We start from the raw sequence: 6,057 nt of genomic DNA, 5'->3' as shown, positions 1-6,057 counted from the left end.
AAAAAGGGATAGGCCTTGGTCTCTTTATAAAGCGGGTGAATACCAAGTGTCCTCCTCGTGACCGTTTGGGACTTTCCTATAATCGAGGAGTCACATCAACGGGCACGATTGGGTTACCCACGCCCGTATTGATGAGAATCCCGTGATAAGGGGACAAGATCTCTGCTTCGACAGGACGTGCCTGAAGGAAATATGCCCTAGAGGCAATAATAAAGTTATTATTTATTTCCTTGTTCCATGATAAATGTTTATTATTCATGCTAGAATTGTATTAACCGGAAACATAATACATGTGTGAATACATAGACAAACAGAGTGTCACTAGTATGCCTCTACTTGACTAGCTCATTAATCAAAGATGGTTATGTTTCCTAACCATGAACAAAGAGTTGTTATTTGATTAATGGGATCATATCATTGGATGAATGATCTGATTGACATGACCCATTTCATTAGCTTAGCACCCGATCGTTTAGTATGTTGCTATTGCTTTCTTCATGACTTATACATGTTCCTATGACTATGAGATTATGCAACCACTACTAGGGAAAAGCCTAGCGGCAGCGCTGGTTTTGGGCCTTTTAGTAGCGCGGGAGCCGGCGCTACTAATAATGCGCTACAGCTAACGCATAGCAGTAGCGCCGGTCCACCCGCGCTACTGCTACACAAGTGTTGCAGCAGCGCGCTTAATGGAAGCTCGCTGCTGCTAATATCTATAGCGCTCTTCCCCTGTGCGCGCTACTGCTACAACTGCGCTGCTGCTAACTTTTCTCCACTCGCTACTGCTAATTTTAGTAGTTTTTTGTTTTTTTCGGCATATTTGTTTTGTATTTGAACAGGCTTTACAGAAGAATCTTTAGCACATACAAATATCATCATGATACACATACAAATGCCTGCGAGACCACAAATGTAATCATAGCATATACATACAAATAGTCTCGTCATAATCATCATCCAACACAAAGTTGTATCTTGTCATCATCTCAAAAATAGCGATACATGCAAGTCTCGAATACTTGCAACTAAAACGTCATCCATCTAAAGAAAGGTATACGCGAGAAGAGCTATCACTATGAGTGAGAGCGGAACTATGCAGTACATGAGATGGCGGTTACGAGTCCTCTCTCGCACTAGCGTGAACCTCAAGTAACTAGCTTCTCCTTCTTTTTTGCTTTTGAAGCCTTTATGGCTGGCGTCCGAGAACCCATTCACTTGCGCCTGACACTCATGCCACTCGTTGTACACCCCCAGAACCTTCCCTTTGTACACGACATAGCAGTTCCATCTCGCCATCATGAAACTAGGTACCTGTTAGAGATGCATGTTCATGAAGAGGATGTAAAATCAAATATATGCAACAAAATATACTAGAGAACACCGAAAAAGAAAGGGTTAGCAACTAGATGCAACATACAGTACGCAAATTAATTAACTATAGGTACTCAGGTCATCGTATGCAAACTAACAAAGTAGTGTTACGCAAGTTCGGCAGGGACCATGGACATCACAAAGTTTCATCGCTACAAAAAGTATACAAGTTGAACCGACACATATCATCATCATCGGCATCATAAATCACTAGAAGTTCCATCCTTCCATATCATCGAGGATGGACCCTAGCTTCTTGAACGGCGTGAGGTCTAGACGTTGCATGGCTATGCGAGTTCGGACGTCAGCTCGCGATATAGGGCCGTGGTGGAACATCCCCTTCTCATCGACGACTTCTTTCATGATGATCGTTGCAATGTCACTTTGGATGCGAAAGAAGTCATCTCTAAGTTTATAATCTGCTTTTTCATGAGATTCTAGCCACTTGTGGATATGATCATCATTTCTGCTTCTCATGCGAAGCTTTTCGTGATCCGTGTTGAACTGAATCATGAGATGGAGGATGTAGAATCCATCCTTCTTGCTTGGTTTTGGGACATGGATGCATGAGAAGTTAGTTTTATGCGCGAAACCCATCTTCTTGTTCCTTTGTTTCCTGATCTGCATGTGGCCACCTCTAAAGCTGAAGCCTTGGAGAGCATCATCTAGAATATTCATTATGTGGGTGTAGTCTTTTTTCTCGTAGTCTCTGGAAGGGTCAAAATACACGGCGTGGGAGACTTGCGGATAAAGAACGATAAGGACGGCATGCCCGTTGCTGCGGGGAAAAGACACCTCAAATTATTCCCCATAGAGAGAGAAGGAATGATTGAAATGTATGAAAGGGTTGTTCCAAACTGACTTACTTTGGATGATAAGGCACGAGGAAAATTTCCCGGTCCTTATTCTGTACCATGAAGTTTTGGAGATACTCTCTAGCAGTTTCATGCTCAAAGTCGCCGAGACTCAAGAAAGACTCATGCATGTAGTACGGATCCGTCACACAGATTTGCGAGACTTCTTCACTCTTCATGACGGAGCTCATATGTAGCGCAAAAAGGCGGACGATTGTAAAATCGAGCCGCCTTGTCAGAAACATCTCAAAGATATGGTCAAACCGCAGGAAGAACACCTCCGCGGGCCGTGTCTCGACGTAGCACTTCCCCTCAGGCACACGAGCCGCGTATGTCGGATATCCTGGATCCTTTGAGGCTAGTAGGCTTTTCTCAGTCGACAGCACATGGTCGTGCAGTGTCCTGAGAACCCCTGATAGTGCCTCCAGTGGTTTCGGCGGTAGCATCGGCTCGCCCGTGAGATGGAACATGGCTGCACCTTTCACGGGTACACGCTCTTCAGAATGCATTGTCTGGCTGCTATGTGCTCTGGCTTGTTTGGAGACAGCTATCTTCCCCGATCTCTTTCTCTCTTTTTTCTTGGGCACACCTTCTAGACCCTTCCTTAACCCCTGCCCTAGTGTTCCCGGGCTAAGTACTGTACGACCCTCGCGCTGGGATAGTTGAGCCTGTGTTGAGGCGGCATCTTCAGGCGTGTCCTATGAGGATTTCATGAAGAGAGACTTTTTGCAATCTCAGCTACGACCTTCCTGCCCGGGCATATCATCCGTATCCTCATTTGCAAGCTGATAGCCCGATTCGTCATATGGTTGACTCATCAATTCTATGTCACAGTCATACACGTTTGTATTGAGGAAATCCAGAGGGTCGACCTCCGTCTCATCATTCATTCTCTGTTCTATAGGACAAATTACATCAGCCAGCACTATTGCACCCCCTTCATCATGTCGTCCGCCGCTCTCACCCGGCACTACAGGAGCTGGTAATTGCGTATGGGGTGGTGGTCTCCGCACATGCTTGTTGATGTGTGAATATTGGTGTGCTCTCGGCCGGCTCCAGACGAATAAGATTCTTCGGCCATAGCAGCACCCAACCCTTGTAGCATCCAATCCGCGACGGGGTCTCGTCGTCCGCTCCCACATGCTGTACTGGAGGAGGCAAATCCTCGTGCCCCGATTTCACACTGGACAAGCTAACGCTGAAGTGCCCAGCAGGGATCGTCTGGTTGTGGAACGTGGGTTGCAAGGGGTCCATTATCATCCCCTTTCCCACGTCCACCTTCTGGCCTTTGATCAAGTAGAGTATGGTGCACAGGGTTTCTTTCGCCTGCAAACACATATGTCTGTGGCGTAAAACATCCGAAAGGCAACAAAAATGGAATATTATATATATATATATATATATATATATATATATATATATATATATATATATATATATATGGTGGTGCGACATGTAATTACCGTGGTGGCGTCGAGCTCAGCCAAAGATGAAGGCCCACCGAGCGCGCCAGAGACTGAGGACAGGCTGCTATGAGCGGGAGCGGCTGCGAGAGGAGGCCCGGTTGCGTGGGCAAGTGATGGTGCGATGATGTTGTTGTTCATGGAGTTGCTCCCGTTGAAACTGGGCAACGGGAAATCATGTACCGTCTTGTCTGGATTTTCCTTCGTCCAGTTGATGATAACTGGAACCAAGTTAGTAGCGAAATCATTTCTGCAGGCAGTTACAGCTGCATTGACTGCGTGCTGTAAGAACTCATATTTGTCCTCGGCTGCTTTTTTCGCGTCCTCAGCTACTTTTTTCTCGACCGCAAGCTTCACCTTCGCGTCGATGTCCGCCTGACTTAACTTCTTTCTCTGCTTCTTGGCCTCCGGGCCCTCGTTGTAAAACACCTTCCACGTGGCCCCGTCTCCAGCGCCGTGCACACGACCATATTGCGGCCGCTGGCCCAAAGGGAGTCCCTTAAGTTCGTTCAAGGCCCGGTTGAGAGGGGTGTCCCACTTGGGCCTCATCGGAGAAGTAGGGCTTTCGGCTGCAAGCTGGTGTTGCTTCTCCAGTAGTCTAATCAATTTCCTCGTGATCTTGTCCGTGTAAAAAACTTTTTTCTCCTTGTCCCACTTGTAGCGGGCCCTGATGAAGTCATGCTCCAAGGGGTTGGTGAACTTCGCGAAGGGGTCTGGGAGACCCGCGGCTTCACATTCCGCGTCCTCCTTATCCCATATGGGCCTTTTACCGAGGTAGCCACGGCTTCCGAGGCAATGCTTCCCCGTGTTCCTTTGCTGAAGGCTCTTGAATTTCGCAGCCTTAGCCTTGGCGTCCTCGGTAGCGCAAGTGTCCTTGAACTTTTCGAACTCCTCTTCCGTAAGTGTCGGATTTTCCTCCAGAATCTTGGACAGGGGTTCGTCAGCCTCAATAGCTCGTTTCACCCTCGATTTCCAGGAGGCCAAATCATTGCTGAACATGCCCATGGCATGATTGTTAATCTTTTTCATCTTTGGATCATCCCACGGTTGTTCTATGTTATCATCGTCATCGAAACCTTAAGCGTGCGGACCCTACGGGTTCGAGAACAATGTAGACATGACCGAGACACGTCTCCTGTCAATAACCAATAGCGGAACCTGGATGCTCATATTAGCTCCCACATATTCTACGAAGATCTTTATCGGTCAAACCGCATAACAACATACGTTGTTCCCTTTGTCATCGGTATGTTACTTGCCCGAGATTCGATCGTCGGTATCTCAATACCTAGTTCAATCTCATTACTGGCAAGTCTCTTTACTCGTTCTGTAATACATCATCCCGTAACTAACTCATTAGTTGCAATGCTTGCAAGGCTTAAGTGACGTGCATTACTGAGAGGGCCCAGAGATACCTCTCCGACAATCGGAGTGACAAATCCTAATCTCGAAATACGCCAACCCAACAAGTACCTTCGGAGATACCTGTAGAGCACCTTTATAATCACCCAGTTACGTTGTGACGTTTGGTAGCACACAAAGTGTTCCTCTGGTAAACGGGAGTTGCATAATCTCATAGTCATAGGAACATGTATAAGTCATGAAGAAAGCAATAGCAACAAACTAAACGATCAAGTGCTATGCTAACGGAATGGGTCAAGTCAATCACATCATTCTCCTAATGATGTGATCCCGTTAATCAAATGACAACTCATGTCTATGGTTAGGAAACATAACCATCTTTGATCAACGAGCTAGTCAACTAGAGGCATACTAGTGACACTCTGTTTGTCTATGTATTCACACATGTATTATGTTTCCGGTTAATACAATTCTAGCATGAATAATAAACATTTATCATGAAATAAGGAAATAGATAATAACTTTATTATTGCTTCTAGGGCATATTTCCTTCAAAAACATCCTTCCTAGACTTGCTGTAGGTTTCCATGTACCATTCATGGAATCTTCGCATCATCTTTGTTAGCGGAGGACTGCCATCTTTGATGAGAGGCTTCCCGTACTGGTATCTGAATTGGTCCACCTCCATTGTATCAAACACTACATCATCGCCCATATAATCAGCAGGATTGGTGCCGAGCACCATCTCCGGCAGATAACAACAATCGCTAGATACTTTGAGCGGGGGGCATGATTGGTTCGCCTGTTCACCGAGCTGGGGAATTTTTTTCCACTTATTCGTTCTACTAACCTTTTATCACTTGAAGTAGTTCCCGACCGGCGCGCATCTTCCAATGTCTTTTTAAGAGGGCGGACATAGTTGTCATCCGACGCAGGTGGTGGTGGTCACTTCAGGGCATCGATAATGCGCTTCGGTCGCGCCCCTGCGCCACGACCCGCCCCCACCG

Source organism: Triticum aestivum, chromosome 2A (genome assembly GCF_018294505.1).
Source record: "Triticum aestivum cultivar Chinese Spring chromosome 2A, IWGSC CS RefSeq v2.1, whole genome shotgun sequence".
NCBI lineage: Eukaryota > Viridiplantae > Streptophyta > Magnoliopsida > Poales > Poaceae > Triticum > Triticum aestivum.
The sequence above is the reverse complement of the archived record's forward strand: the minus strand, read 5'-3'. Positions refer to the sequence as shown.